Source organism: Giraffa tippelskirchi, chromosome 1 (assembly GCF_054371585.1).
Source record: "Giraffa tippelskirchi isolate mGirTip1 chromosome 1, T2T-mGirTip1v1.2.pri, whole genome shotgun sequence".
NCBI classification, from domain to species: Eukaryota; Metazoa; Chordata; class Mammalia; order Artiodactyla; family Giraffidae; genus Giraffa; species Giraffa tippelskirchi.
In genome coordinates this window covers 40,134,364-40,160,452 of record NC_137275.1, presented here as the reverse complement: position 1 = coordinate 40,160,452, position 26,089 = coordinate 40,134,364, and the positions used below count along the sequence as shown (strand labels likewise).

The window sequence follows — 26,089 nt, the reverse complement described above, 5'->3', positions numbered from 1 at the left end:
GGGTCAGACGAAGAGTGACTGTGATGGGAATTTTGCCCAAGAGCACTATGGAAATAAAGAGAGCCGTTTTCTTGAAGAAGCAGGAAAATCTGCATGGATAGGATATTTAGATTTTTTAGTTTACTGTGTATTGCCCAAACAACAACAAACATCCACAAACCACTGTTTTAAAACTGAGTTAGACTAAAATGGCTTTAGTGCCAAGTTGAAGGTCTTGTCACACTGCTACCATTTTACCCACTATTGAGTGAGAATAGTGAATCTGTAGTCAAGATTGGATCTCTTTCCAGTAAAAAGCACAAATTACATATTTTAGCCATCTACATTGTAGAGTGTAACTTTAAACTCATGCTACGTTGGCACTTATTTAACGCATATTATGCTTTAAGGATGCTCTTTTACATCTGTTCAATTATTGCTCATGAAAACTTATGGAGTAGGTTTAAAGAGATTAAGCACATGCCCAAATTATAGAGAATTATTTGTTCCACCAAAAATTTATGCTCTTTAAATTTTATATTGCTTCTTGATAACAAAAGTTAATTTTAGAATTATTTCCAGAGAAAGAAAAGCAGGTAACAGTGAGGGGGGTGGAGGTGGTAAAAGGAGAAGTAAGCCCAGGCAGAGGCTGGAGGGGAAGAAGAGAGGGAGGGAGAGAGGAAGGCAAGAGGGGAAGAAGGAATGGAGCCCACTCCTTGGGTTTAGAGGTATAAGTCTACCTGAGAAAGATATGAAGAGTATAACTGCTCAAATTGTTGTCCTCCCCCTCAAGGCAAATGTCTAGAAAGGAATAAAGAGGAGAAAACACCCTCAAAGGATGAAGAGATGGTAAAGGAATGACTGGCTTCTAAAAGTAAGTTTTTATATTTCTTTAATTCTAGGATTAGATTCTATTCTATGAAAGAACTTGTAGAAGGAATATTAGAGAGTAGCTTTTAAGAATTTTGAAGACTTGGAATTCTCTGGCAGTTCAGTGGTTAGAACTCAGTGCTTTCATAGCCAAGTTGATCCCTGGTTCCTGACAGGGGAACTAAGATCCCATAAGCTTCATGTGCAGCCAAAAAAAAAAAAAAAAAGAATTATAAAGAATAAGATAAATGCTGGAAGAGGATATTGGAAATTATAACTTGAATTTTCACCATAGGAATATGGGTCTAGAGAAAATAGCATTATCAGACAGATATATAAAGGATTGATGGTATCCTAATAGTCATGATGAATAGCTTGATACTAAACTGGAGGGAGAATTTTAATGCAGAAACAATGAGTTTGCCTCTTCAAATGTAGACAGTGGCCTACATTTTATAGCAGGGGCCTATATGGAGAGACATGGGACATGTTCAAAGTTGCAAATGACACAAAATTGTGAGGGACAGTAAAATATTGCATGGTTAGGAAAACTAGAGGCAAATTGACACCAATGTGTTGCTGTGATAAATTAAATATAAAAAGATAGAATATAGACCATTCTGAAGTTTTTTTTAAAGAAAACACAGAACTTCACAAGTATAAAATGAGAGAATATGAGACTTAGACCTGTGAGCTTTCAGATGACCCGAAGCTCAATAGGAATTGTTATTGTCGTGTTGCTGTTGGTAAACCTACTTTGAGCTTGGACTTTATTACAAATAGGCACGCTGTCTCAAAAAAGGAAGTGCCATGGCTAATTCTGCACATGATTCTTTCAAAGAGACACAGTAAAATGAACAAAGGGTCAATTTGGAGAAAATGACCAGTCCAGAGACAGAGAGCTTTGCAGGTCCTTAAGGAGTCAGGCTTTTTTCAGACTACTTTCTATATTTAAAAGCTTCTGTGTTGAAAAGTCAACCCATCCTACTCAGTAGGAGCTCTGGTCCTGTGAAAATAGTGTTAAAGGATAGAAATTGTAAAGCAGCTTATTTCTTACTTAATTTAAGACAGTATTTCTCATGGTTGCAATTGCCTGAATGAGCTGCTTCAGGAGTTAGTAGGTTTTCTTTCATTAGAGGTCTTCAAACAGAAGCTTAATGACCAGCTGGGAGAATGTATTTAATATTGTTCATTGTTTTGCCACCTGTTCCCAAAACAATGTGTGGCACACATTAGCCACAAACGAATACTTATGGAATGATTGAATAGAAAGAAGTTACTTATGACATCTGTGGAACTCTCATTATTGGTCAGTGACAACTAATTTTACAAAACTATATAGGAAGGAGCAGATAGTTTTTCATTTGGCAGCTCAGAGAAGTGAAAGCCGGAAGGGGAAAGACACTTGCCCAAGTCCCCCAAAAATGAGTGGAGGAGGCAGGATTTTGATTATGGTATATCAGTCTCCTGAGCCTGTTTCAAGTTTCAGAAGGTGGTTGACCTAGATGATTTATAAGGTTCCTTCATCACACACTTCCTAATAAATGCTGTTATTAGTTAAATAAGAAGGCCATTAGATGAGGTGACTCTAATACCCTTAGTGGCCTTTATAACAATAACAAAACCTAAACCTGTAAATGCCTCACAGTTAAGAGATCAAAGCATAAGGACAACCAATCACAACCAGTTAAACTTTTCCAAATAAAGCAAAAGCTTAAGAGATAGCCAATCAAATAATTTCCTTGGTTTACTTCTTCCTTTACTCTGTAAAAGTGTCCCTCCTATTTTCTATCAGTGGAGTGCTGCTCTAAGTTTGGTACTACCTGCTTGGAATTGATTCTTGCTCAACAAAAAAAGTCTTAAAAAATTTAATATAACTTAGTTTACCTTTTAACATTGCCAGTAGTAAGGACTTGAATTTATCAACTTTTACTTCATTAGAATCAATTTATTGACAAAATTTGTTACTGGTAAAATGGGTGGGTAGTGATTGGTCTCTGAGACAATCACATATATATTATGGACATTATACTTAATTAGCAGGAGAAAGCACAGAAAGACAGCCAGACAGATTAATACACTGTATGTTTTGAGTAGCTGGAGGCCAGGATGACTCTGGGGCTTTATTGTATCTTGGATGCCCAGAAGTGTGTAGTGATAGGGGAAAGTGGAGCCAATGACAGATTACACTACTTTGCTATCTTGTCAAGTTCAAACTGTTAGTTACATTTTGAGGATTAATACAGAGTGTGAGCTCCTCTGAGCCTTGCATGGTAACTTTCAAAAGTATTGCACAAATAATATGGTCAGGGCAGGATAAATATATGGTGATTATTAATACAATTGTTCTTAGGGCAGCCAGAATTGTGCTAGTTTAATTTGTAACTCTTACTAGTAACAAGCCCTTGCTTGTTATGGTAACGTTAAAATTTACTAGTCCCTTATCTTTAAGATTTATCTCAAATTTTATTCTGAAAAGTATTGCTTGACTTATGTGTTTAACTACCTTGTTTGCTTGTTTTTAAAATTATTTATCATCCTGTGTACCAATTTCATAATACTCTTGTGACAGATTGTAATGACCTCTTTATCTGCATGCTCCTACTTCCTCTGCTCCTGACTCTGATCCAAACTCCTTGAGAGTGTGGTAACCATGCTACTCATCTATGGTTATCCTCAAATTGCTTAACAAATAATTAATGATGCCAAAGCAAAAATTGCACCCAGATGGGCAAGCAAGACTTTATTTGAAGCAACTGCAATAGAGGAGAGAGGCCAAAACTCAGTCTGAGGTCAACTCAGGTGGGCGAGTTTTTAAGGTTGGAAAACTGGGTGGAAATATTGTAGGTAAACTTTTTTCTGTCTTCATGACAGAGGGTAGTTTTACAGCTTGGAATATGTTAGGCTTCTACCTTCCCACAGAACCTGAGAAATAGGGATTCTATGTTGTTTGATGATTACATGTCAAAAGGATGGCTTATAAGGTCCTTGAGAAAAGTATTCTTGGGTTGTAAAATTAGAAAGAGTTTTTAAGCAAATTACAAATCAAAGGGTTAGATAAATCTATAATTGAAAGTTTTCTAAAGTACATTTTCTAAGTAAAGGGAATTCAAGGGTGTAGAGACAATAAGACGCTTGTGTCGAGGCTAGTTGAGGAGAACATTGAAGCCATCTAGGTCAGTGCTCAGTAAGTTGTTGAATGAATGAGCAAATGAGCAAATAAAGTTTATTCTTTAGGATCTTAATTTTAAATGTGTCATCTTATTGAAAAAGTAACATTAAAAGTGATTAAAGTAAATTAAAATAATATTTAAAAGCCTTCTTTTGTCTCTTGTTGCTCATTTGATACTTTCCAAGTTCCATAGCCCCCTGAATATACTACATGTTTAATATGGATAAGGTTTTAAGAAATTTTTAGAACTCCAAAAATTTTTCAACTAGAAGAATCTTTTTAAATAATCTCTTACAGTTGAGCACACAATGATATATTAAATGGCTTTTTTAAAAAATAAAAGTTTTTTGAGAAACTATTGTATTTTTAACACCTTTGTTCATTCTCAAATCAAAAACATTACATCAGACTCTGAAACATTATATATAAACTTTCTCTGTGGTAGCTCTGGCTATAAAATAGAAATAATAATGCTCTCTCTTCTTACCTTGATGGGTTGCTTATGAGTAGTAATAAGAATGTGAAAGCACTTTAGAACGGTAAAAAAAACTGTAGAAATGCAAGGATAAAATGAATAATGGACATATAAAGTTAATTATGAATATATTTTCATATTTTAAATAATTTCTAAAGATGTAATATGGTTTGAAAACTCTGGCTATTTCCTAGGCTATGGAAAATAATATTTGGTAACCATTACCTTAAAGTTATTGGTGAGTCTGCATTAGTGATATGTTTAGATATTGAATTTTTAACAATAAATACATTTTTAAAATGTTTCAAATATGCTGATTAATAGTCTCCCAAAACACTATCATTTCTAGAAGAATAATTGCTGGAAGATAGTGTGACATGCTTATTAAGATTACAGACTTTTTAATTTGGATTCTGGTAGTCTATTTTCAAATCCCAAGTTTCCTACATTCCAGGTCTATAATCTTGAACAAATTATAAGAATTTTCTAAGCCTCTGGTTTTTCATTTGGGAAACAGGAAAAATATCAATGTCCTATGTGAGCATCAAATAGGATGGAATATGTAAAGTATTGAGCACTCATAGCAAGGTCTCAAAACTTGCATAAAATGCACACAAATACACACATACATAATTAGACATGACATACATATATACAGTCCTAACCTATACAGATTAACTTTTGATTATATGTCATGGAAACTTCCAGTGGTCTTGAAACAGTGCATTTTAAAAAACTTAAATGCCAATATTTATAATCTTTATCACATAACTATTTTACTTATAAGTGTTTTTTGTTTCTGTGGCTGTTTTGGTAGTGCAGAAATTTTAGCAAGTTTCATGTACTCTAACATTAATTTTAAGTTACTCTTGATATAATGATGTTTTACCAAACCATATTTGGAAAATGTATCACAGGTACTATAGCACAGAAGTAATAATGCTGGTAGAGTTTTTGAGACATGGCTTTTTCATTTACCATCTGTCTTTGAGGAAGTCACTCATTTCCTAGAATCCCAGTCTGCAGATCTGCAACCACGTATATAATTAAAACCACCTGAAAGAATTATTGTAAAAATCAAAAGAGTTGATACGTTTAAAAAACATTTTATAAAAGTTAAGAATTTGTTTAAGTCATTCCCTCAGAAAAAGGAGGAACCCTCATCAAGATTTGGTTTGGATGTCAAGACTGATACTGCTACGTACACACCAAGAGGGTATAAAAAAGATTTATGATTCACTTAAAGGAGATATTCTGGGCTGAGCAAAACAGACTCCCAAGGTGGTTAAAAAATGGCTTGAGAAAGCAGGAAAGGGAAACGGGAGGGAGACTAGTTTGAAGTTTTAATGGCAGTTATGGAATGGAGCCAGAGTGAGGGTCCCATGGTGCCAAATGTGGGAGTGCCTGGGATTATTTTCTATCAGCTTATCCACATGTACAGCAGAGAGATGGGGCTTAAAAATCTATCAGCAACCAAACATCAAAAGTAGAGCGCAACTATTTGTTTAGCCAGTAAAAATTACAGACTTTGTTATTAAGCTAAAATGCCGCTACTGTGGTGCTAGCTGTTGCCCAACAACCACTTCCTTTCTTCCTCTTTGTTGATAGAACTGATCTGCCACAACAGAGGCTGAAAATTAAACCTGTCCAATGGGACCTGAGAGGAAGTCTGCTGGAGAGCAATTAGGATGATTTTGCTAATAAAAGATACATAGGAGTAAAAATGCCTCATTTCTTTATCATCAGGATATTTTGTGATTCAAATTCATAATTGAATACATTAATAAAATTTAGATGTATTCAAGAACATTTTAGCGTGAATCCAGAAAATCCAGTGTGTTCCAAAAAGTCTAATCTGAGCAACTTGAAATAAAGATAAGTAGATGAAGGCAAATATATTGTTTCTTCTTGGCATCAACTCATTTTAATAACAGTGGCTACCTCCTGGTAATCAAAGAGTCTAATTGTTAGTAGTAAAGTACTTTGACTGATAAAAGCACAGTAAATTTTTAGTCAATAAATATACTTTGTAGACTAGATACAAAAATTCAAATTATAGAATCTGTGTGTGAAGCATTCTTTGCTGTGTTCAGTTTAGATAGATTGATTGAAAGTATTATTTCTTTATTTGAGAATTAATACTTTAAAAGGGGATTGTAGTAGCAGAATAAAATGGCTCTGTAACGATGTCAAATCAGAAGTCCAGAACCTGTGACCATGTTACATTACATGGTAAGTGGAATTCTGCAGTCAGTGAGGGAAAGAGTTTTAGGTTGGAAATCCTGCATACTTTAAACATTATTGCAGACTCTGTAGTCTAATTTCATCCTCATAATCCTAACCTTGAAGCAAAGGACAGACATAGCTATATTTAACTGACTTAAATATGGGCTATGTTTGAATGTATGGGCTTCCCTGGTGGCTCAACTGGTAAAGAATCTGACTGCAATGTGGGAGACCTGGGTTCAATCCCTGGGTTGGGAAGATCCCCTGGAGAAGGGAAAGGCTATGCACTCCAGTATTCTGGCCTGGAGAATTGCAGAGTGGACATGACTGAGCTACTTTCATTTTCACTTTCAACTGACTTAAATGGGTCTGTCCCTCTGCTAGTCTTATTGAGATGGCATCATGGAGATTAACTTTTGATTATCAACAGTTTTCCAACCAAATGTTGTTTACAATCTCTATACCCTACTGTAGAAGGTATTAATGATGGAGCTTCCCATTTACCTATCTTCTCCAAGAGCTCGGAAATTATGTATGTAAATACAACAACATGCATTTTCATGTTATTATTGAAGTGTGTTGAGGAGAAAAGTATTATTTCCCCCCTCAATTAAAGTCCAGGAAATTAAAGAATTATAGGTCCTTCTTTGTTCTTAAATCCTAACATCAGCTTTTATTTATTTTTAAATGTTAATTATTGGAAATATGGGCTTCTCTGATGGCTCAATGGTAAAGGATCTTCCTGCCAATGCATGAGACATGGGTTTGATCCCTGGGTCTGGAAGATCCTCTGGAGAAGGAAATGACAACCCACCTTCACTGTTCTTGCTTGGGAAATCCCGTGGACAGAAGAGCCTAATGGGCTACAGTCCAGAGGATCGCAAAAGAGTTGGACACGATTTAGCAACTAAACAACAACAACAGCAACACTGGAGATATGCAAGCTATGAATAAAAGTTTCAACTTAGTTTTTTTTAAATATAAAATTTCCAAATACCCTTTCTACCATGCTGCCTCTTTTTCTTTCCTTCCATCTCCTCTGTTATCCCTGTTTCTATGTGACATCTGAGGGAGAAATGTTGAAAGCCAAATGCTATTTTGCTAATTGATGGTTGTAGCTTCTACTGGGTATCCTTTTGCAATGCAATTATATAATGATAATAAAAATGATAATGCATCATCATATTATATTTCTGATTTCTCCATCCAATCATCTTGTTAAAGGGTTCTCAATTCAGAGACTATAAGGAAACATAAGTCAAGAAATCTGTTCTGACACTTCTGTTTCTTAATTCTCCATTTCTTAAGTTATATGGCAACATGTTTGTGTTAAATGTTTGGAAAATTGTAGGCTCATTCTCATACAAATAAGTAGGAAATGAAACTGGCTCCGTTTATCCTGAAGGATGGTCCCCGTCTTAGAGCTCCTTTCTGAGTATATATTGATAATTTTTAGTTATATAGGCAACCATGCATGGCTGAAACATTATCAAGTTAAACTTGTTTCTTAGATATACAGTTTTTGCTGGTAAATTGCAGTTCTGAAACCGAATCTGTAAGTTACAGTATCTGTATTAGAATACCATAAAACCTAACACCTTGTTTCATCATTTGAGTTACTTGTGCCTTGCCTTATAACCCATATCATTAACAATGAGGTAAAGAAATCAACATCTGCTTTTCCCTACAAAAAACATAAATCTCATCTGCTTAGTTATCCCAAATGTAATCTGAGAGAATTTATGTCAAAATGACAATCTTGGAAAGTCCAGTTTATGTCAAAAAATATTTATAAAGGAAAATATTCCAATAATTTACTCAAGTGATAAATTTGTATTCCTTGTGAAATTTAAACTCCTATAACTGTTAATTGCCATGACTCCTATGTATGAATCAGTGTCAGCACTATATTAGTATCTTTAAATTTATAAGATGCTATATACTTTTAGAAGTCACATTTCCTAGTCCTTATCTCCTAGGAAGGCTTACATATTTTGACTCCATTACATAAGAAACCATTTTTGATATATCTGAATAATATACATCAATGTGAGTGGTGAGGTGCAACTCCAGGTAGCTCATCTAAAAATAATATTTATAGCATATCTAAATTGTGCAGTTGGCTTGAGATTAGCATATTGATACATAACATCTATTTTAAGAGGCCAGTAAAATATGGGTAAACAGAAATCTTCCATTACTACTGAAGAACATTATTATATTCCTGGGAGTAAAAACTCATTCACAGACATGGGACGTGTAATTTGAAAAAGAGTGTTACAATCCTAATCCAGTAAATCAATCCAGTTAAATTCTACTGTAGTATTTATTCATTTCTGTCATATAGCAGAGTTAGCCATTTTATATTATCTTCTCTTCTACTAGACTACCACTAATTAAAGGGAATATTTGTATTTATTCAAAAGCAAAGGACAGATATTTGGTGTATGACTGTGGAATAAAATTGCATAATGTAGGGGAGAACAGAGAAAAATTGGTGAAATTTGAGAAAAATTGACCAAAGTCAATTTATGGTACTTTCCATTGATGCTTTGTGTGCAAAAGACCATTGAAAGAAATCAGAGCTTATTACATGTAGCACCAAGAACCTCACTTATTAGTAAGTCTCCTCTCTGGCAATGTTACATATTGGTATATAGACTCCAGATGCCTTGGATATACACTTTTCTATCAAGCATCTCTTTAGGGAAAAGTCTCCACTTTGCTGTTAGTCTATGTGTATAATGTGGGATTGATGTCATCTCCTAGGTCTTGGTATGAAAATATCCCATGCAAGTTCTGTGCAGTCATAGCAGATCAGAGATCTGAGCACACGACTCAGGAGCACACGACTCAAGCAAAGTTGCTAAGATTCCCATGTAGAGGATTTTGTTAGAAATTTTATAAAATAATAGCCCTTTATTTCCTGGAATTATGAATATTACTTCTCCCCAAATTTAATCCTAGAGTTCCCAGGGACCATCTTGCCCATCTCATAGAAATAATTTAGCCCATAAATAAGACAACATGGGAAAAATAGAATGATGGAAAGAGATGCTCAGGTGACTTGTTTAGATTGCCCACTGAGTTCAGCAACCCCTCTAGCCAGTAGTACCCTAAACTTTAGGTTTAATAATGTTTACAAACATAGGAAACAGGACCAATGGTAGAAACAGGAAATGGGCTTGTAGTTTAAAAGTTCAGTTCAGTTCAGTTCAGTTTAGTCACTCAGTCGTGTCTGACTCTTTGCAACCCCATGAATTGCAGCACGCCAGGCCTCTCTGTCCATCACCAAACTCCCGGAGTCTACCCAAACCCATGTCCATCGAGTTGGTGATGTCATCCAACCATCTCATCCTCTGTCGTCCCCTTTTCCTCCTGCCCCCAATCCTACCCAGCATCAGGGACTTTTCCAATGAGTCAACTCTTTGCATGAGGTGGCCAAAGTATTGGAGTTTCAGCTTCAACATCAGTCCTTCCAATGAACACCCAGGATTGATTTCTTTTAGGATGGATTGATTGGATCTCCTTGCAGTCCAAGGGACTCTCAAGAGTCTTCTCCAACACCACAGTTCAAAAGCATCAATTCTGCGATGCTCAGTTTTCTTCACTGTCCAGCTCTCACATCCGTACATGACCACTGGGAAAACCATAGCCTTGACTAGATGGACTTTTGTTGGCAAAGTAATGTCTCTGCTTTTCAATATGCTATCTAGGTTGGCCATAACCTTCCTTCCAAGGAGTAAGTGTCTTTTAATTTCATGGCTGCAATCACAATCTGCAGTGATTTTGGAGCCCAAAAAAATAAAGTCTGACACTGTTTCCACTGTTTCCCCATCTATTTCCCATGAAGTGATGGGACCAGATGCCATGATCTTAGTTTTCTGAAAGTTGAGCTTTAAGCCAACTTTTTCACTCCCCTCTTTCACTTTCATCAAGAGGCTCTTTAGTTCTTCTTCGCTTTCTGCCATAAAGGTGGTGTCATCTGCATATCTGAGGTTATTGATATTTCTTCCAGCAATCTTGATTCCAGCTTGTGTTTCTTCCAGCCCAGCGTTTCTTATGATGTACTCTGCATATAAGTTAAATAAGCAGGATGACAATATACAGCCTTGACGTACTCCTTTTCCTATTTGGAACCAGTCTGTTATTCCATGTCCAGTTCTAACTGTTGCTTCCTGACCTGCATACAGGTTTCTCAAGAGGCAAATCAGATGGTCTGGTATTCCCATCTCTTTCAGAATTTTCCACAGTTTATTGTGATCCACACAGTCAAAGGCTTTGACATAGTCAATAAAGCAGAAATAGATGTTTTTCTGGAACTCTCTAGCTTTTTCGATGATCCAGCAGATATTGGCAATTTGATCTCTGGTTCCTCTGCCTTTTCTAAAACCAGCTTGAACATCTGGAAGTTCACGGTTCACGTATTGCTGAAGCCTGGCTTGGAGAATTTTGAGCATTACTTTACTAGCATGTGAGATGAATGCAATTGTGCGGTAGTTTGAGCATTCTTTGGCATTGCCTTTCTTTGGGATTGTAACGAAAACTGACCTTTTCCAGTCCTGTGGCCACTGCTGAGTTTTCCAGGCCCTAAAATGTGGTATGTGCTGAATAGAGAAAGATTTGCAATGGAGATTCTTCTCCCAAGGCTGCAGTGTTGACATATTTTATATACATAGTTGGAGTCGTTATCAAACTGCTACCTGTTTTAGATAAAATGTCTTTCAAGGTCTTTATTTTAGGTCCCTAAAATTGCCATACTGTGAATGGCTTCCTGTAAATGTGTCTTTGTGAAATAGACATCACTCACAAGTGTTAGTCTTAGAGCTAGAGGCGATAGTTAGAGAAAACCTTGGGTTATTTATCTGTGTATGTGTAGTGTTTTTACTTTTAATTGAAGTTGCAATAGTAGAGTTATATTGAAAGTAGAACTTTAAAATGTGTGAGAAGTTTGCATGTATCATAGTTAAGGTTTGAAATGTAGTGGACACAATAACCACAATAACTTTGTGAAGCCATGATTCCTCCATTTTTAAACTATGTAGCTCAAGGGAGACTGACTCACCCTACGAGTTCAGGGAAAAGCAGGAGGCACAGAGCTGACTATCAGAGTAACATGGAGGTTAGTTCAAGGGTAGGTATACAACCAAACCAGGCCAAGATGTTCCCACCTCAAAACTTTTGCAGCATAAGAGCACTCTTTTTTAAGTGCTGTTAGTTAAGCTGGTCAGAGAAGGCAGTGGCACCCCCCTCCAGTACTCTTGCCTGGAAAATCCCATGGACGAGGGAGCCTGGTAGGTTGCAGTCCATGGGGTCGCTAAGAGTTGGACATGACTGAGCGGCTTCACTTTAACTTTTCACTTTCATGCATTGGAGAAGGAAATGGCGACCCACTCCAGTGTTCTTGCCTGGAGAATCCCAGAGATGGGGCAGTCTTGTGGGCTTCCGTCTATGGGGTCGCACAGAGTCGGACACGACTGAAGTGACACAGCAGCAGCAGCAGTTAAGCTGGTGGTGATTACTTTTACAAATGTGGAGAAAGTCTATTTGAATGTGAAAGCAAACAAGCAATCAAAACTGAGAAGTGGAGAAAAATGATGGGTGAAAGAGAGAGAAAAGAAGAAAATAAAAGAAAGGAAGGAAATAAGGGAGAAACGAAGGGAAGAAGGGAGGAAAGACAGGAAGCCTGGCAGTATTTTTGCAATCTTTATTTAAGCTCAGAGTATTTCTAATATTCTCTATAGTGTGAGTCAATAAATTCTCTTTGACCTAATCAAATTTGAGTTAAAAAAAAAACTGAGTTGTATTTCTATTGTTTGCAACTAAGAGAATTTTTACACAGATCACGTTTTAAGAGATACATTTCCAAATAGATAAAAGAAATATCCAAACATCCAACTTTACAAGCTCATATGTTTCACTCATGTGAAACAAAACTTTAGATCTTGATCCACAGTCAATATGATACTGTAATTTTCTAAGCAATTCCATTAAATTTTACTTTTTTGAGTTTTTAGCTTTAAGTAGATAAAATCCAGGATATTTGTTACAGGGAAAATGCTATAGACAGGCATATTGAAGATAGTAAGTTATAATTGACCACATGATATAAAAAAAGATACAAAAGCTGTGAAAATTTTATATAAATATTAGAAAAATCTATAGTTAAATGAGGGCAGCTAAAATATGAGTAAAGTCCTTACTATGACTTTTTGAGAGAAATAATCTCTCTCCCTTTTTGAGAGAAATAATCTCTTAATTTTCTTGTTATGTCATTTAATTCTCATAATCCTTCTGTGAGGTAGATATGATTATGTTCCTTCTTCTCCAAATTGGAAGCTGACTCTCACAGAGATGGCCTTAACCAGAATATATTGCTGGTGAATTAGGGTAATATAGGTGAAGCTCTATAAGATACCCTGGAGAAGGGAATGGCAACCCACTCCAGTATTCTTGACTGGAGAATTCCATGGGCAGAGGAGCCTGATGTAACCCTAGTCCATGAGGTCACAAAGAGTTGGACACGACTGAGCGACTAACACACTAGTAACAAATACATCTCAACATTTCTTGAGACCTAACCCTGTAAGTCCTTGCAGGACATCTGGTCCTGTTCAAAAGGTCCATAAGACATTTGGTTTATACTTGCCCCTTTCCAAAACCATTGGTGTGGACCAAGTATGCTTATAGATATTTTGGATAGGACCACATTTTAAGGATCTTTTGGCATGAACCAAATGTCCTGTGGATGTTTTGGACAAGACCAAATAGCCACTAACTCTGTAATTGTGTTTCTTGCTCAACAGTTTTGAGTAGATAGTAAGGTGTGCAGGTGAGCTCTCCTCCTTCTAGTTATTTATTTGCATCCTGATGGAGGCTCTGTGGTATTCCGTACTTGACTTTCAAGAGAAAGGTACAGAAAGTAGAGAGACCATGAAGGAGCCTGTGAGGCAAGAATTTATGGATGGGATCTGGAAGTGGCATATACCATTTCCATGACATTCCATGAATAGAATTTACTCACTGATAGTGAATGTGAAAGTGTTAGTCGCTCAGTCGTGTCCCACTCGTTGTGACCCCATGGACCCTAGCTTGGCTGGCACCTCTGTCCATGAAATTCTCCAGGTAAGAATACTGAAGTGGGTCACCATTCCCTTTTCCAGGGGATCTTCTTGACCCAGAGATCGAACCTGGATTTCCTGAATTGCAGGCAGGTTCTTTTCTATCCAAGCCAGAAGAGAAGCCCACTCACTGCAAGGGAGGCTGCTATATGTTGCCTAGCTGTGGGCTCAAGAAGGCATGAACCATTTTTAGCAGATAGTTAGCAGTATTGCCTTTCTCATTTACTTTAAAATTTTTAGTTAATGTTAATAAAATTACAGAAGAGAAATGTGCACTGGAAAAAGAAGAAACAAACATAAAAAATTAAAAATAAATACATTTTAAGACACTAAAACTAGAGCAAGATCCTGGGTGGAAAATTGTCAGCCTATATTTCAGAATATTTGAAACTAAAAACATACCCAGTATGTAGTTAATTGGTTGCTTTTAAAAATAGTGCTATCGTTTACTTTCTTTGTTATCTTTTAGCCACATTAAACTCTCTTGACTACAAAGTGTTCTTTCTTACTTTCTAGTTGATGACCAAGCATTCATCCATTCGTTCATTTATTTATTTAAAATTAATTCATTTATTTAGCATAGAACCCATTTCTCCCCACCATTTTCTCTTCAGTGACATTTATTTATCTTTCAAGTCTCAGAGCATAGGGTTCTCCTTCTGGAAAACCCTCCCTTATCCCAAATTCAGGAGAAGCATTCTTCTTCTTTGATTAAATAGAGCTGAGTCTTTCCTCTACTAAACCAAACTGCATTTGCATATGTTTCTTCTAGTATTAAATTCAATAAAGAGATCAGCAACCAAAACTATTAAAAGAATATCCATTCTTTACTCAATATTTCTCAAAGAATGCCAATCCTAATTTTTAAACAAAGCAATAGTTCTTAAAATTGTTTTCCATAGTAGATGCCCTTGAAACTTCTCTCCAAGCCTTATTTTTCCTTTCTCACCAAACACACATCCCCACATTGAGGCTGACATACTCTTGACTCTTTCACCCCTCCTGTCACTTACTTGGATCTATGTTTTTTTTTTCTTCCTTCTTCAATATAGTAACTTCCTATGCAGAGCAATTCTCAGAGCAGTGTACAGATTCATGCTGATTCTAAATAATTATGTTGCAACAATGAGAAAAGCACTGAATCTCAGAGGAAGCACTTTGATAGAGTTGTTTTGTGTGATGCATCCAGTAACAAAACATGGGCTTGATTTTTGTACTTCTTAATTTCATTTTATACTACTTTATTTTTCTTGTTTTTAAAAATACAATAAATAAATATTTTTATTGTATTATATTTATTGTTGTTGTTCAATCGCTCAGTCATGTCTGACTCTTTGCAATCCCGTAGACTGCAGCATGCCTGGCTTTCCCGTCCTTCACCAACTCCTGGAGCTTGCTCAAACTCATGTCCTTTGAGAGGGTGATGCCATCCAACCATCTCATCCTTTGTAGTCCCCTTCTCCTCCTGCCTTCAATCTTTCCTACCATCAGGGTCTTTTCTAGTAAGTTAGCTCTTCAATCAGGTGGCCAAAGTATTAGAGCTTCAGCTTCAGCATCAGCCCTTCCAATGAATATTCAGAATTGCTTTCCTTTACGATTGACTGGTTTGATCTTGCAGTCCAAGGTACTCTTTAAGAGTCTTCTCCAACACTGCAGTTCAAAAACATTAATTCTTCAGCACTCAGCCTTCTTTATGGTTCAACTCTCACATCTACACATACACTACTGGAAGAACCATAGTTTTGACTATATAGACTTTTGTCAGCCAAGTAATGTCTTTAGTTTTTAATATGCCATCTAGATTTGTCATAGTTTTTCTTCCAAGGAGCAAGTGTCTTTTAATTTCGTGACTGCAATTACCGTCTGCCGTGATTTTGGAGCCCAAGAAAATAAAATCAGTCACTGTTTCCATTGTTTCCCCATCTATTATATCGGCCTATGATAAATTGGAGACCTGGTTCAATTCCTGGGTTGGGAAGATCCCCTGGAGGAGGGAATGTCAGCCCACTCCAGTATTCTAGCCTGGGAAAAAATCCCATGGACAGAGGAATCTGGCAGGCTACAGTCAATAGTGTCATAAAGAGTTGGATGCGACTGAAGTGACTTAGCATGCGTGTGATAAATTGGAGAAAAAACTGGTCCTTCAGAGTTTGAGAAACCTTGTTCTAGTTTCTCTTGGGGTTGATATTTAATGTATTTAACTACCTTTATAAGACATATACCATCCAACTGGAGTGGAGGCAAAACAGTGTTTTTTGGCTTCTGAACAGGTGTTTGAATACTGGCCTCCTCTTTCCTAGAGGTCTCCCTTTCCTGATTTTCCCAATCCTATAAAACATCTCAGGAACAAAGCATGCCTTTGCATGATAATGCAGCAGAAAAGACCAAGGAGCCAAAGAGAAAGTCTTCTTTTGCAGCCTGCTAAATGTCTTGGGAGGTTGGTAGGCAAGAGAAATAGAAAGGGTCAGAGGCTATGGTCTGTCAGGTATCGACACTTAGAATTTAGCATCTTTTCTTCTATACTCATTGTAAGATATAAAATCATTTTAGAGGAAAAGGACTGAAGACAAGATATACATTTATATATAAGATTAATCTCTTTTGTTGCAGATTAGGAATTTCAGTTTCTTAAGAGATATTAGCAGCTATATTATTGTTGTTAAAGGAAGATTGTTAAGATAAATAATGAAGAAATCCTGTGTTTAAAAGCAACTTTATTAGATACTTTTTATTTTGTACTTCTTTATAAAGGTTTTGAATAAGACCATATAAGTCAAGGTTTCCTGAAGGAAACTTGTATTTAGGTTAGGTTACTCTTCATTTGCATATTATTAGTCAGTTTCTTTGATTGTATCTGATTTTATGACAAAAATTCCCACAAAGACTCCAATGATTTCTGTACTTTTAATACAAACATGCTATATATTCTACTTTAAAACAATTCCTTTAATGCTCTATTGAGCTGTTAAATTCTTAGATGGCAGTGTTTATAAAAATAAAATGTTTATGAAATACATTTTCTTGAGAGATATATATTTGTAAGGCCTTTTGCATCCCATTTTGAAAATAGCTTCATGTTGGCCTTCTACCCCTTTGTTTTCTGGAAGCATTTCCTTGAGACCCACATACTTTGCTTCCTCAAAGCTTTAATTATACAGGAAATACTTTGCATTATTTAGGAAGGCATTTGAAAATAACATGGTTAGCCACCTTCCTTCTAGCATCAGTAATATCTTCCTTTTATTCACATTATCCTTAGATTTCAAATGCTGAGTCATATGATATATTGACCATTTTATGAGTTAAGTGGGTTGTATAAACCATTCTCCCCTCACATACTCTGGCTACATCTTTCTCTTCCGTTGGAATTTACTGCTTCAGTGATCATCACATTCAGGTAGCTCTCAAATCATCTTCAGTCCTAAGCATTCTCCTTGTTGACAATGAATTGGTAAGAGCCTAACGAATACCTTTGCTTGCATATACCTGGGTTCCCCTTAAACATTATACATTTGAAATGAGGTTAATTTTCTCTACCCACTTTCATTCTCATCCCTGATGGTATAATTTACTCTTTTTTATTGTCATTATTTTTATTAGTAGTGACATCAATCTTCCAGGTGCCTAGGATGCAATATCTTTTTCTCTTTCTCCTTTATCTGATTAGTCTCTAAATCGTGATTTTACCTCAGAAATACCTTTTGTATCTTTCCTCATCTTTTCCCTTCATACTTTTATTCCTTTAGGCCTGCACTTTACTTCTTACTTTTAATTTTTTGCCATCAATTTCACCAGCCATTCTATAACTAACATTTTCTTTCTAAATCACAGGTTGGTTGATAATGACATTTCCTCATTTCAAAAATCTTCCAGTCTTCTACTAATTGCAGAATAAATTCAAACTCTTTAGCATGGAATTCAAGTTCCTTCAGATATGTGTGGTTTAGTGCAAAGTAGAACTCACTGAATTCAGTATCTTTCTCATTTCTAAGACTTGCCCTTTGACATGTCTCTATCTTTGGGAATCTTTTTCTTTCTAATTCACTTCTTAACATATCGTTGTTCTCCTAAACAGTCAAAGCTTACCTGAAATGCCTCCTTATTACCTGTACACAGGAGGCTCATTTCTGCAAAATCTAAGGGAAATTGGTTTGGATTTCTGCTTTGGTTTTATTACAAACATAGTGTAGTTTTGTTGCAGATTCTTTTAAGTTAGTCATCAATATATTTGCTCAGAATTTCAAAAGTACTGTTGTATCTATCTCCTGCTGCCATCCTTTTCAAAGAAAGCATGAGTTGAAAGTCATAGATTTTAAGTTCTCCATATGGGCCTCAGCTCAGCTCCCATGGGCTTTTGGTGGCAGTATCTTGCTGAGTTATGGACTGATATAGTCCTACTTTGGAAGGATGTAGCATATTTTTCATATCGTAAGAATGTTCCCAAATACTATTCCAGTGGTGAGGAGATACTTCCTACCAGGTAATTCCTTCTCTTGAAGTGCTGGACTAATTTAGAGATGTACATTCATTTCCTAAGGAGATTTTTGATTTTTGAATATGAAGCAAATCTACAAACTTTTAGGTTTTAAACTTTTTGTTTTAGAGTTTTGAACTTCCTATACAAATGCACATACACACACATATATGTCATTTGTTTCCCTTTTAGCACCAATCACAGTGCTCTGCTCATATTGTTTGATGCATGCTCCTTAAGCTAGATTTATTTTGCTTTGTCTAAACAGCGTGGGCCTTAGAGATGGCAGATAGTCTGAAGCAATATTAGGAGTCTTCTATTCTGCTGTTTTTGTTGTATGGTAGGAATTTCGTATAGCCTCTCCTTCAATTCTGTATATCCTCTCGATCAACTGAAACATTCTACGGGAGGCCTTTACTACTGCTTTTGTGAATTACTAGAGTTGGTAAGAATCTTAATTTCTTGCTTCAGTAAATAAAAGTGCTGGGCTGATCTGATTGAATTTTCTTGCAATTCAAGGAGAATCAAGTTCACTTCAGCCCTCGAAAGAATCAGAAAATAGTGCCAAGTGGCTCACAAATGTGGTGAATTTGTCTCATGTGAATTCAGACTCACAAATTACAGATAACTGTGATTTCCAGGCATTCTCAGTGTTTTTAGTTCAACAGAAAAAATAGTGGTTTAAAGCACTTACATGAGTATATATATCTATATACAACTTTATATATATATATATATATATATATATATATATATATATATAACATGTACCTATACCCACAAAACATTATTACATCTTAGTAATAATAAACTCTCCTTTCCTATGATGTTGTGACATTTTAATACTTTTGCAGGAAAAAATGACACAGAATCCTCCGCAAGTTATAACATTTCAATTTTACACTTTAGAGATTTCATCTCTTGATGGGATCCCTTTTATAACCTGACTAATGTAAGGCTATGTTGTCTTTCATTCCACCCTTGATCATCCTTTCAGCAGAGCAAGGCTAATGTTACCATCATTAAGCTCTGGAAGAATTTCCTGCTGGTTTTTTAGATAATCACAATATTTTTCATTTTATGAAAAGCATGAAAGGGATTACTACTTCTCTCTCTTATTTCTTATATTGAGTGTTTGGGATGGAGGCAAAAAGGAGTAATACAATTAAGATCCTGAATGAAACAATCTTAATTATACTTCTAAATTAAACTATCTCCCAGAAGCATGTTCCTACGTGTATTCTGGATGGCCCTCTGCCTGGAAATGAAGCTTTGAATTTAGGAACTAGGTTAGATGTTTATCTAAATTGTCATTTTTCAACTACATCTTTAAACCTTGTTGTGAATAGCCAAGTACAGTAGCTACCAGAAATCTAGCTTGAAAACTGATATTTTCTACCACTGTTCACATTCCAATTAACCTATTGAGAATAGATTACAGTTTTACTATATTAATGTTATCTTTGGGGTTGTTTTGTAGAGCTTTTTCATAATTGGAATATGATAAATATTATATGAAATTATTTCATTTGTGCAATCACATGTACTGTGCTTATATCAATGTCAAAGGAATATTATTACTATCTGGACTGCTCTAGAATGACAGTGGAATCTGAATAATTAATTGTCTGTTGAAAGGTCAGCTTAGCTGTCTCCACAAACGTTTAGAAAGGCACTTATGTTTCAGTCATAAAGTACTTAACCATAACTTTGATTGTTTATTTCTTACCACCATTTTATGAGGTCAGTAAGAATTATCTTTGTCGCTGATATTCTATGAATAGAGGAACTGAAGGATATGGAAATAGATGGAAACTGTGGTTAAGCCAGTTACCCAAAGTTATAACCAAGGTCACAGATACAATAGAAATCTGAAATTACATGTCTAAGCCCTTTGTGTTGTTTCATTGTTCAATCAAAGGAGGCAGATTACTTCTCAGATGTGGTATGTTTGCAATTTTTAGCTTAGAACAAAACAATATCTTGTATTTATATGGCACTTTTAAATTTCATCTCATCCAATCATTCAGCAAATATTTCTTTTGTGCCTACTATATGAACTGCACTATGAAGGAGTGTATACATGATAATGTCATATTTTCTGTCTTCAAGGAACTTCATATACATAATTCATTGTAATATAAGATATGGAGGAGGGAAAATCACATAATAACCATTAAAAGGAAACATTAAATCAAAGGACAGAAGTTGATTTTTCTTCTAAGAATCTCTTAAATTTTTCTTTGCTTTCCCAAGTTCAGATGTAGGCCTGAGGCTGGAGTGTGTAGCCACCTGGACAGCCAACTTTGAACTGATAATCTTTTGTTTAAGATTTACTTGACTAGATAAGAATAATAAATTTTCTATTAACTAAAGATATAAATCTTTTTGCATTTCAAAATAAGAAAATTACATGCCAGGATGAGTGAATCTTGATTAAGAGTCTCAAATGTGAGATTTAATGTTTTCAAGTCTTTCATTTAATTTTTGCTTTTGAATCCTTGTATAGTGCTTGACTGACAAAAAACTGGGGGCCTTCCATGAGTTCCTGCCATCCCAGGGTCATGTCATAGTGACAAAAGAGGGATAGAGTATATTAAGTTCTCAGATACTGCTATAAACTGAGTTTCAATAAAATGAATAGGAAAAAATGTAGGAGCAAAGTGTCTGTGAGGCTTCCCCGGAGGCTCAGTGGTAAAGAATCCACCTGTAATGCAGGAGCTACAGGAGATGTGTGTTCAGTCCCTGGGTCAGGAAGATCCCCTTGAGGAGGGCATGACAACCCATTCAGTATTCTTGCCTGGAGAATCTTATGGACAAAAGAGCCTGGTGGGCTACAGTCCATAGGGTCGCGAAGAGTTGGACACAACTGAAGTGACTTAGAATATACAAAGTGTCCATAGATTATATCTTAGAATATTATCTCAAATACATTCTCTTTCAGTAAGTTGTTATATAGTCATCAAGTTTTTTCATGTAGATTGTTTTTTTTCTCAGAGCTGTCCAAGAAGATCAGATATGACTTCTTGTCCTAGAAAGTAACTGCCAGGTTTTGGAAGTCCAGTAGGGTTGGGTAGGTTCCTCAGCAGATCATAAGATCTCCCATAAGATCCTCTGTCCTCTCTCCTCCCAGCCTTGGGCCTCTTCTGTTATCCTTCTTCAGAGAGCCAGTCACAGGCAAGCAGAATTCCCCTTGAAGATAAACAACTATCTGTGGTTTTAAGTGAACCTTGTAGAAATTTTAGGTGTTAAGCAGACAAAGGCATTATCACTCACCTGAAACCCTACCCTTATCTTTTCTTTTCATATTCCACCAACTCTCTGAACTTCTTAGTCTGAGATATCGCCCTAGGCCTCATCAACTCTGTTTAAATTTGCCTATAAAGAATCCTGGAAAAAGAGGGGAGCACTCAATCAAGTGACCAAGTCCTTATACCTCCACATTTCCATCATGAGTGGGCATTCTTATCTCTTTTCCTTCCTGGCCCATGTCTTGCATGAGCAGAGAAACTGGAGTGGAAAGACACTAAGCCATTATGGAATAGACAGGCTCCACTTTTGATCCCAGAGAAGGCAATGGCACCCCACTCCAGTACTCTTGCCTGGGAAATCCCATGGACGGAGGAGCCTGGCAGGCTTCAGTCCATGGGGTCGCTAAGAGTTGGACACGACTGAGCGACTTCACTTTCACTTTTCCCTTTCATGCACTGGAGAATGAAATGTCAACCCACTCCAGTATTCTTGCCTGGAGAATCCTAGGGATGGTGGAGCCTGGTGGGCTGCCGTCTATGGGGTCGCACGGAGTTGGACACGACTGAAGCGACTTAGCAGCAGCAGCAGCAGCAACTCCTGATCCATCTCTGGATTCCTGAGACCATCTCTAAGACCCTTAACTTCCTTGTCGTTAGTTGTGCTCCCATGACCCTTGTGTATAACTGGTTATGCAGTGTTTTTCTATTCCACAGGTAAACCAAAGAGGAGTTCTTCTATTTTACTAGTGGCTAGTTGCTGTCCTAGAATGTTCACCCTCTAAAGCTCTCTACAAAGCGAGTTACCTGGCCTTAGAGGCCTTAAAACCAAAACCTACAGAAAAGCAGGGCAACAAAAACTTGCTCATAATGAAATAAAGACCAAATACTGTAGGTTTTGGTTTCTCTTCCATGTTCTTTGGTAATTTCCTTATATACACAATTTCTTTGGAAGGTGAGTCAAAGGGCTTAATTTAGATAATAAAATAAATCTTTCAATTTGTACTTTGCAACCTATAATTTCTGTTGACTGCAATTTCTGACTCAAGGTTCCAGGGCTGGTGGTTTGACCTATAGTTGTACCCTTCCAACTTGAACATCTGACCTAAAAACAAACACTGTACAGAGATAGGAGCCATTGAAAATTGCTTCTCTCTAATTCAGAAGAAGCATGATCAATATGTATTTTGCCATTTTATGAATGGTTTTATTAATATATATTTCCTATTTAACTTGTATCATATTTTCAGTTTTATCCAGTGATTATTTTAGCACATTTTGATGTTGGTACCTCAAGCATTTGCTTGATTGGTCCATCCTATAATCTAATAGTTTTGTTCACCATCATGTCTTACTTGGACCACTGTAATAGCCATCTGATTTGTCTCCTACCTCTGGTCTTGCCTTATTCTAGCCATTCAGCCATAGGGCATTCAGAGGTGTGTGCCTAAAACACAAATCTAAGCACATTACTCCCCTTCTAAAAACCTTTTAAAAACTTTCCGGAGTCTATGATAGTGAGCTACATAAGTTACATGTTCAGACTCCCCTGCTATGTCTTTAAAAGTGCAGAATACTGGGCCATACCTCACACATACTCATTAGGAATTTCTAGTGGGGTGTGAAATCTCTGATAGGGATTTGCATTTGAGCAAGAACTCTGTGAAATTCTTATGACAAAGTTTAGGAATCAATAGTATAGAGATTAAAAAATGCAATAAAAGTCATTAAATAAGATAGCCTTGCTTATCCTTCTGCTATTATGATGGACTCTGTTCAAGCCATGCTTGATTACTTACAATTTTCTGTTTCTTTTATGTCTTCATGCTTTTGCACAAGCTATTTCTTCTTTCTTGAATGCCCATTTTTGTCTTTTTAGCTGGCTAATTCCTACTTGTTCTTTAAGAGAAAGTAGGAAAATTTTTTCAGCTGTGAAGCCTTCCCTGACTTCTCACCTCCCATGAAGAACCATTTTCACCCCTGTAGGTGCTCCCATCACACAATAAATACTATCATTACAGTGAGAAAGGGTTCAAGTTAAAGTTAGTGGGCAGCTGTGAGTATTGTGACCAAAGACAGGGAGTGAACGTGTGCACCTGACTGTAACTGTGAGAGAAGTAATTATATTTTATCCATCTTCTATATCAGCATTCGCTGCAATGGCTGTCATATGGAAGGCATTCAGTAGTGGTTTTTTTTTTTTTTTTTTTGACTAATATATTAAAAAATTAATGTGTAGTAAGAAAAAGATAGGATTTTTTTCTGTTTCCTAGTCCTTAACAATTCATGTTAGGCCAAAGCCAAAGAAAAAGTCACTAAACACGTTCCATTCTAAACATAGCTAACAAAAGTTGGTGCTATGTTTTTCTTGCCAGCCCTTACTAAGTGCCATTGGAATCAGTCTTTATCACTGACAACCTCAACCTTACTTTCTGCCCAATATGTTTAAGAAGAATAGAGAAAAGACAAAGGGAGTATTGTCAGCATCATCGGCCTCGTTGGAGTGAACTCTGCTGGTGAGAAGCGTTTCCACCATGAGAAAGAAAGTTAAGCATTCTGCCATCAATTCAAACAATGGGGCCACTCTAAGAAAATCACTCATCTATTTGCCCTACAATGAAAGAGACTGGTGTTCTCTCCCTCAGTTGAATATACAGCTTCTTACCAGCCACAGTTCACTTCCCATGGGGTCCATGATGCGGAATATACACTTAGGCAGTGGATATCTGACTGTCCTTCTGTCTTTCTGAGCAGAGGAAAAGAACTAGAGAGGGCAGCAGGGCAGACTGAGGTGGGTGTATAGCGATCTGCATGCTCACTGGTATGCTATGGATGTGTGAATTTCCTCTGTGTCTGGTGTACAGTGGGAAAAATAACTGATTTTTAGCCACCCTTGGAGAACCAGCCCAGGAGAGCTGATGGCTGAGAAAGATGTCTTTAAATAAAGCAAACAACTACAGAAGGAAGCTGGGAGGATTGTGGTGAAGAGGGTGAGTTTGAACTACCATACCCAGGAACTGTGAAGTAGAAAAACCTGTGGAGGGTTGGTATACTCCGAGGCAGGAGCGCCTCATGGGAGAGGCACACTTAACAAGCAGAGACCATCTATCCCTGTTGGTCAGAAAAGCAGCAATAACCACTACAGAGAGAATTTTAGCTGTGCCAGTTAAGTACGCTGATGTTCACTATTTCACATTCTTCTTATGTCACTATTAGAGTAGCTACTTCCTAGAAGTGGAAAAGAAAGGAAAGACTAAAAAAGTAGACATGACTCCTTTCCAATTAATATTCCTAAAGCCATAATTGTATCCAACAATGGGGACGAGGAAAGCTTTAAATAGATTATCTAATGTGAAATTTTTAAACTGAGTTGGGCTAACTATACATTCCAATGTCCGATGTCTGGAAATTTCCTAAGATGGTCATGAAAGAATCTGCTTCCCAATGGGGACAGAAATCCAACAGAACATTTTGGAAGGTGGTGATTAAAGAAAAATAAACTGCTCTTTGTTTTTATACCACCAAGTTGAGCTTTCTTTAAAAAAAATCCAGTTTACTTGAATGAAAATAATGAGCACTAGAAGGCAACAAGCATTCACCAAGGACTAGTTATATCCCAGTAATATCATTTCACTTTATGAAAGTGTTTATAGAGGGTTGGAAATACCCAAGTCCAATCAAGATGAACAAAGAAGCCTCAGGATAAGAATGAAGATAAAGAAACTTGTAGTTTGTATGTGTGTCTAAGGGAATAAAACTGTCAACCAGAGGAGAGTGAGGTTTATATTGAGTTTAGGAAAGGAAAGATAAAAACAAAAGTTCTTGGTCGGCTTTTACTTGGCATCCTGCATTCAGGAGAGGCATTGCAATTGAAGTGGAGAGGTTAAGAGTAGAGCAGGGAATAGGAAGTTTCTAGGTTGGGCCTTGATGTCAAACAACCTGAATATGCATCCTGATTCCACTCTCTAAAGCAGTGAGAGGTTCTCTGGACTTCAAATGTGTTCCTAGTAAGTGAAAATAACAACCTCACCAACTTTGGATGCAAATGCTGTTGTGCAAATAAGTAAAATTATATACATGCATAAAATTATAACTAACACAGAGTAAACCTTAATAAATATGAATATATTTTTTTTCCAAGAGAAGTATATTCCACTGTTAGAAAAGGTGTTATTTCCTCGAATTTTTCTAACAGATAAAACCCCTTTCAAAAATGTCCAACTTTATACTGGTTCAACCCCCATCAAGTTACACTTAAATAATGAATTCTGCCTTCTAGATATTGATTCTGATAATGTGTGTTATGGATGGAGACATCAGTGTAGCTTCCCTGGTAGCTCAGCTGGTAAAGAATCTGCCTGCAATGTAGGAGACCCTGGTTCCATTCCTGGGTCAGGAAGATCCCCTGGAGAAGGGATAGGCTACCAACTCCAGTATTCATGAGTTTTCCTGGTGGCTCAGATGGTAAAGAATTTGCCTGCAATGTAGGAGACCTGGGTTCAATCCCTGGGATGGGAATATCCC

The 26,089-nt window shown here is 36.6% G+C and overlaps 1 long non-coding RNA gene across 1 annotated transcript in view; it reads left to right on the top strand.

Moving 5' to 3' along the window:
• Positions 1-2,555, top strand: part of LOC145544844 (uncharacterized) — a 130,154-nt gene extending 127,599 nt beyond the window's left edge. The window contains exon 3 of the long non-coding RNA XR_014081668.1: positions 773-2,555. This is a non-coding gene — a long non-coding RNA (uncharacterized LOC145544844). The remainder of the gene's footprint in view (positions 1-772) is intronic.
• Positions 2,556-26,089: the final 23,534 nt, after the last annotated feature.